At 40.1% G+C, this 12772-nt stretch overlaps 1 protein-coding gene across 10 annotated transcripts in view; it reads right to left on the reverse strand.

Moving 5' to 3' along the window:
• ELF1 (E74 like ETS transcription factor 1) overlaps positions 1-12772 on the reverse strand; it is a 121631-nt gene that overhangs the window by 64227 nt on the left and 44632 nt on the right. The window contains exon 1 of one of the 10 annotated variants that reach the window (XM_086328770.1): positions 4772-5032. The exons of the other annotated variants lie outside the window; for them this stretch is intronic. The gene's annotated coding sequence lies outside the window, so the exon portion shown is untranslated. Of the gene's footprint in view, positions 1-4771; positions 5033-12772 lie in introns of those variants that run through there. 10 annotated transcript variants of the gene reach the window in all.

The following is a 12772-nucleotide window of genomic DNA, read 5'->3' on the forward strand; positions in this document are numbered from 1 at the left end:
AGGGAACTAATTAAACAAAAAAGCAAAGTTTTTAGATTGAGACAGCTCTGGCCCAAAGAAGGTAAAATGCACCGGCTTAGAGCAATGGATGGTTGAACGACTACTTTTAATTTGAATGACTATCTCTAATAAAGCATTCAGACTGTGTGTGTGTGTGTTCATAAGGCTGGAAATATTTAAAGAAGTGAAATTATGTAGTAATTCCAGATGCCAGGTACTTGAATGGAAAGTATTTTTATATGAAGTGGTAACCTAATAAACTGCCCTTTTCAACATACAGACATACTCATCATAATAGTTTAGAAAAACCATGAAACTAGAAGAAATACAATGAAAATTTTTGAAAAGAATGAGAAAAGTGAGAGAAGAAAAGCTATTTAAGTTAGAAATGAGAAGCAAGCAGTAAGTCCATAAACTGTAGTGAATGGAATGATTCCTACATAACAGATCATAGTTAGGCCTTTTCAATTTTTTTGAGTATGGCAGAATGCGTTCTATTAGCTCTCAGCAGAAATGAAAATAAGAAATCAGTGTTATCAAGATAAATTCTATACAATCTTCCACAGACCTGTCTATTCTCAATCTAAAAAGTATGAAATCACACACTTAGAGGTGAAAAGAATGTATGGATTACCTAGGAAAATGTATTCACTGAACACTTCAGAGAATTTGGGCCCAGAGCAGTCTGACTTGTCCAAGGTCACACACAGTTGATGGCAAAGAAAGCAACAATTCTCTGCTTTTCTCCAATTCCCAGCCCAATTCTCTACTCAGGCCCCTCTACCTGCATTAATAGAACTTCATTAGTATTTTTCATTAGCAAAGTATCTGGACAAGTAAGAAATCCATTACACAAATATCCATATCAGTTCAGTTCAGTCGCTCAGTCGTGTCCAACTCTTTGCGACCTCATGGACAGCAGCACACCAGGCCTCCCTGTCCATCACCAACTCCCAGAGTTTACCCAAACTCAAGTCCATTGAGTCGGTGATGCCATCTAACCATCTCATTCTCTGTCGTCCCCTTCTCCTGACCTCAATCTTTCCCAGCATCAGGGTCTTTTCCAATGAGTCAGGTCTTTGCATCAGGTAGCCAAAGTTTCAGCTTCAACATCAGTCCTTCCAATGAACTCTCAGGACCAATCTCCTTTAAGATGGACTGGTTGGATCTCTTTGCAGTCCAAGGGACTCTCAAGAGTCTTCTCCAACACCACAGTTCAAAAGCATCAATTCTTCGGCACTCAGCTTTCTTTATAGTCCAACTCTCACATCCATACATAACCACTGGAAAAACCATAGCCTTGACTAGACGGACCTTTGTTGACAAAGTTAAGCCTCTGCTTTTTAATATGCTGTCTAGGTTGGTCATAACTTTCCTTCCAAGGAGCAAGCGCCTTTTAATTTCATGGCTGCAGTCACCATCCGCTGTATTCTGGAGCCCCAAAAAATAAAGTCTGACACTGTTTCCACTGTTTCTCCATCTATTTCCCATGAAGTGATGGGACCAGATGCCATGATCTTAGTTTTCTGAATGTTGAGCTTTAAGCCAACCTTTTCACTCTCCTCTTTCACTTTCATCAAGAGGCTCTTTAGTTCTTCTTCACTTTCTGTCTTAAGGGTGGTGTCATCTGCATATCTGTGGTTATTGATATTTCTCCCAGCAGTCTTGACTCTAGCTTGTGCTTCTTCCAGCCCAGCATTTCTTATGATGTACTCTGCATATAAGTTAAATAAGCAGGGTGACAATATACAGCCTTGACATACTCCTTTTCCTATTCGGAACCAGTCTGTTGTTCCATGTCCAGTTCTAACTGTTGCTTCCTAACCTGAATACAGGTTTCTCAAAAGGCAGGTCAGGTGGTCTGGTATGCACATCTCTTTCAGAATTTTCCAGTTTATTGTGATCCATACAGTCAAAGGCTTTGACATAGTCAATAAAGCAGAAATAGGTCTGTATAGTATCTGTAGAAAAATATCTGTATAGTATAGTACAGTTTCTATACTATTCTGTGCAACCTCTTTGATACCTGGAAAATAATTTTCAGTAATATTTTTACATTGAATAACTGATGCAGAGGAGTTTCTAGATCTATTATTGTTTTAAATCCTACAATTTTACTTTAGTTGTTCTTTCCCAAGTTCTATCATATCCTACTATCTTGCTTTACCTTCATTCAGCCTAAAGTGAAAAGGAAACATTATTAAGCGTTTTTATAAAGCTACCACAATTTAGTAGGTCATTAATATACTTTAAACTTTAATTGACATTTTTCTTGCTAGTTCTTTGAATACAATACTGCTATCACAACTAAAATACCGTAGGTGAGAAAAAATTACTAAAACTTACCAAAATGTAGTTACAGTTAAGTAACCAAACTTAACACTTCCCCAAGCAAGTCTCTAAGTTCCTACTGAATGAGGAAACAAACAAACAAACAAAAGACACCAATTGTGAAATACATCTCATTGCACAGTCCTCTCTAAACCAAGGACCCAGATTCAATCCCTGGATCAGGAAAATGTCCTGGAGAAGAGAATGGTTACCACTCCAGTATTCTTGCCTGGAGAATTCCATGGACAGAGGAGCCTGGTGGGCTACAGAGCCCATGCAGGCACAGAGTCGGACGCGACTGAGCGGCATAAACAAGACAGTGGAGGAAAAACACAGTGACCGTCACGAGAGGAGCAGACCATCCCCTGCCACACTCACAGGTCTCTAATTCAAAGAGAAAACGTTCCTACACTCCAACCTTTAAATTTAATTACTTCAAATATTAAAGAATTTAAGAAAACAGAGAAAAAGGTAAAAGGGCTACAGTCCACGAGGTCGCAGAGTCGGAGATGATTTAGCGACTAAACAATAATCTTTTAGGTAGCTCCCCAGCTTTAGGCATCTTTCATTGAAAGTGAGGGGAGGCAGGGGAAGTGAAGTACCTAGATCTTTTTCCAGAACATAGTTTTCTTTCCATGTGAATGAAACCCAAATTGATGTTTTCTGTATTCTGATGACATCTGCAAAACTGAAGCATGCCTTAGAAACCTGAATAAGCTCACCTTAGCTTCAACCACGTTAAATGAAAAAAAAAAAAAAAGAGAAAACCCCAAACCCACAAAGTCAATATGATCAAGGCAACAGGCTGACTTCCCTGTGCTCGGCCTTTTCACTGACACCCCAGGACAGCTCCGGGACGTGGAGGGCAGGCTGCGATTGCTCACTCACCCAGACCTGAAGGGCCAGTTCTCTCACATTGTTCTCCCCTTCCCACCATTGGCCGCTCGGGCCTACCTGGTGTCAGGTTACATTCAGGCAGCAGCCACAGGACCTTGCAAAACCAGATCACATACCTAGACCTGTTCATACCTGTGGTCTCAAGATTAACCCTTGTTCTGAGCCTGGTCTGAAAATAAGAAAATTTAAAACCGAAGCGAAAAAAATAAAACCAAAGAGAAATACTCAACAGTAATCAGGTATTGTTTTAATCCTGGGTCATGAAAGAGGTTTTACTTTCTCCAAATGACTGAAAGTGATCATTGTCAAAATGTCATTAATTGATGCTTTTATTATGCAAATAAACTGACTGAAGGAGTTTTCTTTCCTCCAAGCAAGCTAAATCTGAATGCTGATGAAAACACACCTGCTTGGGAACACAAATATGCTGAAATGTGCTTATCAGCAAGACCTGTTCGGGCAGTTAACAATTTTCTTCCTATAACAAACAAGAAACAGCTTGCAAGAAAGCTGTTTCATTTCTGTGGTTGTTTACTCTCCTGTTTAACATTTTCATCTCTTAAAACAGACATGCTGTAGAGCAGCGGGTCCCCCATTCCAGAAGACAGCACTTTCCCATCCAGAACACTGCTTCATTCTGGCCCAGAGTGAAGGGGAAAAGGCCAGGGATACTGCTGAAAAGCTCACAGGATATCTTGCTAAGGACACGCCTCCCCCCAACTCCAACTCCCACAATGCACAATATTCTTCTAGAAGAGACTGTTACTCTGTCCTAGGAAGTTTTCACTCTTAGGAAGAGATACACCATCAGCTGAAAACAAAATTGAAGGTCACATAGAAAGCTTAATGGCCACAGACTGCATTATTAGGTGACAGCTGCTCCATGTGTTCAACTGAGGGGTCCTTACTACCTTTAGTCTAGTTCCTCTTGTGGCTCTTCACCCTGCAATAGGAATAATTCACCAAAAATGAAAATAGAACCAACTGACTTCTCTACTTAAAAGTAACCAACATAACACTGTAAATCAACTATACTTCAATTTTAAAAAACTAATCAGTGGCTTCCACTGCCTATAAGAAAAACTTCAAGTCCATTAACAGGGCTGAAGTGGCTCTTCATGATGCTCCAAAAGGTATGAGAAAACGGTAGCCATCAGATGCGTAAAGCAGGATATCTGAACACCTGCACAGAAGAGTGAATGGGAATCGTTCACCGACCAAGTTTAAAAGGACACCCAGGCCACAATATTACGACTCTTCATTCCCATCTCAGAAACAAGTACACCAGCATCTCTGCATTTCATAGCCCCTCTTGGCCCGCTGCCCCACCCCTGAGGTGAAGAAGCCAGAGTCCGTCCTGCTCCAGTTCCTCCAGCGCCCGTACATCCCACCCTGTCCCAGGCTTGCTGGCTCAGTTCAGAGCTTTCCACATCTTCTTGAGTGATCATAGCCTTTTATACCTGTGGCATTTTAGGTGCCTCTCCCAAGTCACACTGGGACCTGAGTCAAGGACACAAACTCTCGAGAAGCAAAGCACGTTTACCTTTTCCCAAGTCACCAGCAAGTCTGATGGACTCATCCTCACGCACAGAACTTCCTGGTCACTACGTGTGAGAAGCTCTCCAATTTCATAGCATACCCCTTTCTTCTTTGAACAATAAAAATCTATTTTCAGTAAGTTTGGCTATAATCAAACGATCCTGGTGGTCCATGTCAGGATCCTTAAAATGGGATTCTTTCTATAATCATCCTCATAGTGACCTGGCTCATGCCTATGATGGTAAACTCGAGGACACCAAAAAACCTAGAAACAGCAAAACCACAAGATGAGAAATGAGACAGTGGAAGGGCATGGGCTGAGTATAAATTACATACGTAACTTTATATTTTCCTATTGCACAAATCTCAGATTGAAGCAAACTTTAAATACTATTCACAGTTTATATAAAGATTTGTAACACAGGGAATTCTCTGGCAGTCCAGTGGTTAGGACTGCTTTTCACTGCTAAGGACATGAATTCGATCCCTGGTCGGGGAACTAGGATCCCACAAGCCATGCAGTGCAGGGGGAAAAAAAAAGAATTATAATACAGAACAGTTCAATTTTTAGGCCTTCTTACAACATCCATTTTCACAAGAAACCATGCTCTACTGATCAACTTGGTGGTTAAAAAAACAACTGATGATACTTAGTGAACTTCCCCTAAACTCAGCACTGTGGGAAAGACGAAGAGATAACGCATGGGCTGCCTTCTATGGAGCTTACAATCTAGTTCAGGAAAGAAGACCAGGAGAGAAAATAACTGAACACTGAAAGTCAGCATTTAATTAAACGTTAATAAAGCTGGCCAATACTGCAGCATTTCTGAAGAAAGGACGGGCAAATGGGTCAAGGAAACACTTTAGACAGTGAAGGCCCTAAACTCAACCTTCAAGTGAGGCAGGATGTGGAGAGACTGTACGGAAAGGGAAAGACAGCCAGATATAGTGTGTGTGCACACATGTTTCCTTAGACAGGCATACATGTGTACATGCGTGCACATGTGCATGGATGCGCATCTGTGTGAAGGCTGAGACACAAAGGAATAAAGAGAATTAAAACCGACCAAAGTGGGCATCCCTGGTGGCCCAGTGGTAGAGAATCCACCAACCAACGAAGGAAACACAGGTTGGATCCTTGATCTGGGAGGATCCCCCAAGCTGTGCTGAGGAGCAGCTGTGCCCACGTGGCACACCCCTGCAGAGCTGTCCTCCAGCCATGGAGCCCAACCGCTAGAGCTCCTGAGCCTCACACCCGAGGGCACACGCTCCAAGAAGGGCCACCACACCGCAGCTGGAGAGTGGCCCCCGCTCGCTGCAACCAGAGAAGAAAAAGCCCCAGCAGCAGCGAAGACTCAGCATACCCAAAACAAAAATGAATGAATGAATGAATAAACAAAAACCAATGACCAGAGTAAGTTTGGAGACAGTTAACAGACTGACCAGAGCTAAGAGTTGACAACAGCAAACAGTAGAAAATGTGAACCAAAGCAAAACCAAATTATGGAGAGTCTTGAAAGTCAGGCAGTGGAATGCAGGCTTGATTTGGAAAGAAGAAGTGGAAAGTTCCTGGAGGTTTTCAAATCCGGTTGCAGCAATACTGTGTGGTCCCCAAGATTACGAAGCTCAAAGCAAGGGGGTCGGGTAACTACCATCTAAAAATGATGAGGACAGTTTAAACAAACATCCCATAGCTTGACTTCTACACTGATATTAATAACTTCTAGCCGCTGATGTGTATACTATCCTCCTTAAATTCTTCATTAATTACGTGTAACAGAGATTCTCCACAATGGTTTATAAATCACCCAGGGTATAGGAAAATTATTTAAAACAAGCAAAAATTACTTCACTAGTTTACATCAAGTTTTTATTCTTTGCCTAAGGATTAAAAGAAGGCAGAAATAGAAAAATAAGATTTAAAAAAAGATATGACTCATTACCATACAACCTTTCTTACAAGTTAATCAACTGAACCTCAAAACTGTCCTATATCCATTTGGACACTACAGAAACTTTGAAATATATGAACTTGCTGCATCTGTGGATGACTGCATATTGCAGCTTATAGTATTAAGTATCTTGAAAAGATGATGCTGATTCAGTTATTTAGTGAGGAAGGATATGACATCCATGACTGATGAAAGTTTCTTAGTCATTTAATAGAGACTTCTGGCACCAACTTTCAGTGCATCTTTACTTTCTTCTAGGACAATGTTTAGAAGAAAGAAGTTCCTGTAAAAATGTCTATTTGCATTAAACTTGGCTCTTTGTTAGATGCCTTTTCTGCTTTGTGGCTTTGCTTGACTCTTCAGAAGTTCAAGAATTCAAAGTTGCTTTAGTAGATGTAGTGGGCACTTACTAGATTTTTAAAAATACTTTAGCATGAAGACACATGCTGTTTTACAACAGCACAATAAGGTCCACTTATAATTTGTTGGTAATCAGATCAGATCAGTCGCTCAGTCGTGTCCGACTCTTTGCGACCCCATGAACTGCAGCACGCCAGGCCTCCCTGTCCATCACCAACTCCCGAAGTTCACTCAGACTCATGTCCATCGAGTCAGTGATGCCATCCAGCCATCTCATCCTCTGTCGTCCCCTTCTCCTCCTGCCCCCAATCCCTCCCAGCATCAGGGTGTTTTCCAATGAATCAACTCTTCGCATGAGGTGGCCAAAGTACTGGAGTTTCAGCTTTAGCATCATTCCTTCCAAAGAAATCCCAGGGCTGATCTCCTTCAGAATGGACTGGTTGGATCTCCCTGCAGTCCAAGGGACTCTCAAGAGTCTTCTCCAGCACCACAGTTCAAAAGCATCAATTCTTCGGCGCTCAGCCTTAATTTACAAAACAAGACATATCATATCACGTGTGCTAAGTCGCTTCAGTCAAGTCCGACTCTTTGCAACACTATGGACTGTAGCCCTCCAAGCTCCTCTGCCCATGGGCTTCTCCAGGTAAGAATACTCAAGTGGCTTGCCATGCCCTCCTACAGGGTATCTTCCCTACCCAGGGATCAAACCCACATCTCTTACGTTTCCTGCACTGGCAGGCAGGTTCTTTACCACTAGTGCCACCTGGGACCCGGCATATACATACTGCTTAATTCTTAAACATCTTTACAACCACTGATGTTGCTGTACAGACAAAAAACCATGATACTTATCCTCAAGGAATTAAGAGAGAGATAATAATAACAAATTAGAAAAAAAAATAAGAAAATAATAGCTACAGGTACCAGGCTTCATATTAAAGTACTTTGCTGTATCTGTCATTTAATCGTCATGTCAGTAACAACCATGGCTTCAGAGACCAACCAAATAAGAGCAAGGACTTTGTCATGGTCACCACCAAACCCCCACAGCTTACCCAGAGGGTCATGAACAATATTTGTCAAAGAAATACTCAAGATGCTCAGAGACAGTATGAGTACATGTCTGACCTCAGCTCACACTCATTCATTCACTCATCCATTCAACAAATATCCCCTGAGTACCTACAACATGTCAGACTCTGTTCTAGGTGGCAGGAATACAGGAAAAAACAGACCATTTCTGCCTTCATAGGGTTTCTAATCTAGTGATCTTGATGATCCCCCTCAAAAAATTCTGCTTTAAAAATGTGGGATTGTCAGGCAATATGGCTGCCCTACAACCCATAAACAGAAGCCCTGCCCCTCTCCTTCACATCTAACTCCCAGCTACCGCCAAACCCCTGACAACTGGACACAGAAAATGTGACCTCTCTAAGTGGAAGAGCTGTGGGATAACTTCTTACCTTTCAGACAGTCTATAGGTACATAAGGAGAGGGGAAGGGAAAATTTGAGGTGAAAACAGATACAGCTAAATCCAATGGCCAACTTCTTACAGGCAAACCTCAAGGCTACTATTTCCCTTTAATTTTTAATTTGACTTTTGAGTTAATTGAAATTTAACAACAACTGAAAGGCTTATAGAGAAGGGGATGGCAACCCACTCCAGTGCTCTTGCCTGGAGAATCCTCATGGACAGAGGAGTCTGGTGAGCTGGAGTCCATGGGGTCGCAAAGAGTCGGACTCAACTGAGTGACTAACAAAAGGTTTATTGGGCAGTTTTCTTTTTTAAACCATTCCCTTCACAAACATAAACACTTCAAGGAGAAGATTACATTCCCCTTGTATTGTCTTCTCCTATATACTAGGTAGCCTTCAGAAGTCATATTAGTACTATCTATATTCTTTTATTTATTTCACAAGGACTCACGAGGGACCTACCTGCTAGACACCGGTGGGTAAGAGTTGACAGGAAAGAGACAAGTAGCTAAGACACTATGGACAATCAGTCTATAAGCTGAGACCAAAGATGCAGCAGAAATAGATACAAAACTTATTTTCCCATGTTATTCAGTAATTATTTGCTGGGGGGACATTCCAGATAGAAGGAGCTAAGGTAAACCTAAAAGCTTAAATCACTGAATAAAGATGAAATGGGAATTTAATGAAAACAAACTTTTTCCTAAAAGCACGCAGGATCTGGCATCAGAAGACCTGTGTTCAAATCCTAGTACTGCCATTTAATAACTTTATTTCCTTGGGTAAGTCAACCTCTGTGACCTTTCTTTCATCATCTTAAAAGTTGTACCTACTAAGATTTTACTTTGTAAACCACCAAGTGCTCTAAAACTTTTAAAGAATATTGATACACCAAAAAAAAAAAGAATGCGTATCAAAATTTGAGACCAATATATTAGCTTATCATTTCATATTGAAGGCCAGTTTTTTATGACCTACAAAAATTTCACAAAAAGTAAACACATTTTCATATTTTCTCTAACTGTGATCCATACAATCCATAAATACAAAACAAGCCTGTGACATGCCTAGGATTGACAAGTGACAAAAGTTTAATGAAACAAGCTTTACACTTAACGTGTCCCCTAATGGGAAATTAGAGCAGCAACTGTACATCTGTGTCTCTGTTCCTCTCATCGTGGTTTAACTGACAGGAAGCAGAGAACAAGATATGGCATACAAACATCAAGTACTTCCTGCCTTCTCTGCTACATCTTTATGTCTTGTTTTATAAATAGTCCAATCATCTACATGAAAATGTATCAAAGCCTGGTGCCAGAAGCATAAAGATGTAATTGGTAAAGACTGTTTATGAAAACAGAACAAATAAAAAGGTATTCTGAGGTGGGGATCTAAGTTCATTTCACACATGAAGACTCATTATTAATAGTTTTCTCAAGAAGTATTTTTAGGAGTAAACACCTTTCAAATTAAGACTTGAAAATCACAATGATGGACTACAAAATGAAATGTCTGAACAACAGAACAGCCCTCAAACTATTTTACCCAACTGGTTAGATAAATAACATTTCACCTGGATAGAAGACCTTCCCATTCAGCTTTTACCTCTCATAAAAGATAACCACCACTCAAAACGGAAACAAAAATCCTTCCAACAGGCAACTCAAAACAGCAGTACGGATAGCTTGCCTCTTGGATCCCTGGCCATTTTTGCCATGGCTCTGGTAAGCACTTTTTCCAGGTCGCCATTCGTGTCCCTCCTGCCAATCACACGATCTCTACCCGCTTGTTTTCTTCTCAGAATATCCAAAACTTGGCTCATACCATTTATTCACATATGCTCACCCATCAACTATAAACAAACCAAACAGAACTCCATTCCTAATTGGTCAAGTCTTGCTGTTTTAAGTAAGTCATTTAAGAGAATTTAATATACACATAAAAATCAACTTTAAGCATGGCACCATGCTCCTAAAGTAAGTAACATTTCTTAAAATGAGTATCCTGGATAACAACTGCGTTTTTATTCAGTATTTTTCAATGAAAATATACTTTTCAGCAGAGTAAGAGCCTAGCGCCTTCCCAGCATATCTGTAGTATATCTCTGCTCTTGCTTGTCAGTGTATTGCCCTCAACTGTCCCAGTGTCTAGGGAATACATGCTCCCTGAGCCTTAAGGGAAGTGTCCGTTTCCTTACACATTAGCTCCCTTGCCACAGCCTGTGGCTCTGATGCTCTGTCAGACCACCCTGTGTGAGGGTGCTCAATCACATCCAACTTTTTGCCACCCCGTGGACTGTAGCCGCGCAGGCTCCTCTGTCCGTAGGATTTCCAAGGCGACAATACTGGAGGGGTTGCCATTTCCTATTCCAGGGAATCTTCCTGACTGCAGAGATCAAACCTGAGTCTCCTGCATCTCCTGCATTGGCAGGAAGATTCTTTACCACTGTGCCACCTGGGATGCCCTCGAACCACTCTAAATGGTGAGAAAAGTCTCAGGACGTCTGCAGAGAACCTAGTGTGTACCACCTTCTTGACAATCATTTGCTAACAAAGGCAGGCAACTGTTTTATTCTACCAAGTGCAGATGAACAGTATGTCTTCCTTTCAGTTTATTTCTAAGACTAACAGGTTATAAATTAGCCCATAACAACCACATATCTGTCTCTGGTCCATAGACAAAAGGATCAAATATAACACCCAGTTTTAACAGTTCAGACCATAAAGTATTTTGAATAAACAAATAACTTACACAAATCTTCTATTTCTAAATACAAATTGTCTTAACTGTCTCTGAAACTAAAACACATATAAGTTTAATTCTGATTAATTCTAATTTAAATCTAAAATCTTCACATTCTTCTTCTTCATGGTTTAATATATATATGTGTTTTGTGTGGTATATGTTAAACCTTATATAAATAGTATGATACTGTATATATTCTTCCAGCATACTTTAACAAGCTTCTTTAAGACATAAAATTCTGAATAAATACAAAGGTTACTTGGAAAGGAATTTTAAACATTCGCGAGGATTTAGTGCTTAGAAAAATATTATTACCAAAGAAAGATAAGTCATGATTATTTGGCTTCCACTGTAACAAAGAGAAATATCTTAGATACACAAAGCAGCCCATCTTCAACGATGCCTCTCACAACATGTTCTGACCTTCTGCAGAACAAAGGTAGCTCACCTTAAGAATGTCCTATGCAGAGATCTTAACAAGTTCAGGGGTCTAACCCCAGTAGTCTCTTTCTAACTTGCGTGAAAGGTGCAGTCTACACACCACCACCAACACTGCATTGGTTCCATCAGTATGGCTACGTTCTAAATTGCAGTAAGAAAATCTCTGGCTGCTGTATTCCCCAGCATCAAGAATACTACAGGCAATAAACAATTGTTGAATGAATCGGTAAATTATATAGGAGGAAAAGTAATATAATTAAAAAAAAATCCAGGAGACCCCTGAATTGCATGACTTAGGAGAACCCTTTCAATTACATAAATCCTATGACTTCTACTTCCATTTGTTCCTCTGTGTTCCTGCTACTACAAATAGAGACGCCCTGGAAAACAGCCCAAAAAAGAGAGCCAGGGCAATTTGATATTTTGAGAACTTAATGAAAACTTTGATTTCTTTCTTCCCCCACTATGGACACATATGCAAAGTTGTGTTTACCCAGGGCTTGCATTTCTTTGATAATAAACCACTGTGTGTTCATTCCCAATTAAAAATAGAGAGCGCGCGCGCACGCCAGGGGATGACTTTGAAAGGAAGGTCCATGTTTCCCTTTTTATAGCAAATCCCACATTTACATTATTGAATTTTGGAAATCTTATATAAAGATTCCATATCAAGTTTATAACTAAAGATGCAAGAATTACTATCATCATAAGTAAGAATTTTAAGGAAACAAGATGAAACACATATCAGGAAGCAAGACGGAACACTAATTATGGCAATAAATCTGGTTAGATGTAAAAGTCTAATTCAAGGTATTTGCTAGTTAAAAGTTTATCAGTATATTGGTTATACCCCAATACGAAATAAAAAGTTTAAAGTTTGGGGGGGGAAAAAGTTTATCAATGTCAATTAACACTATATCAATTATGTTTTAAGAATCTTTGTTCTAAAATGTATTTTTGAAAAATATTTGAAAGTGACGATTCTAAAGGCTAAATTATTTCAAACAAACTATTATCTCCAACTGGTTAA

The sequence above is a fragment of the Bos grunniens genome, chromosome 12 (assembly GCF_055505025.1).
Source record: "Bos grunniens cultivar Pamir isolate PY7600 chromosome 12, Bosgru_T2T1.0, whole genome shotgun sequence".
Lineage (NCBI taxonomy): Eukaryota > Metazoa > Chordata > Mammalia > Artiodactyla > Bovidae > Bos > Bos grunniens.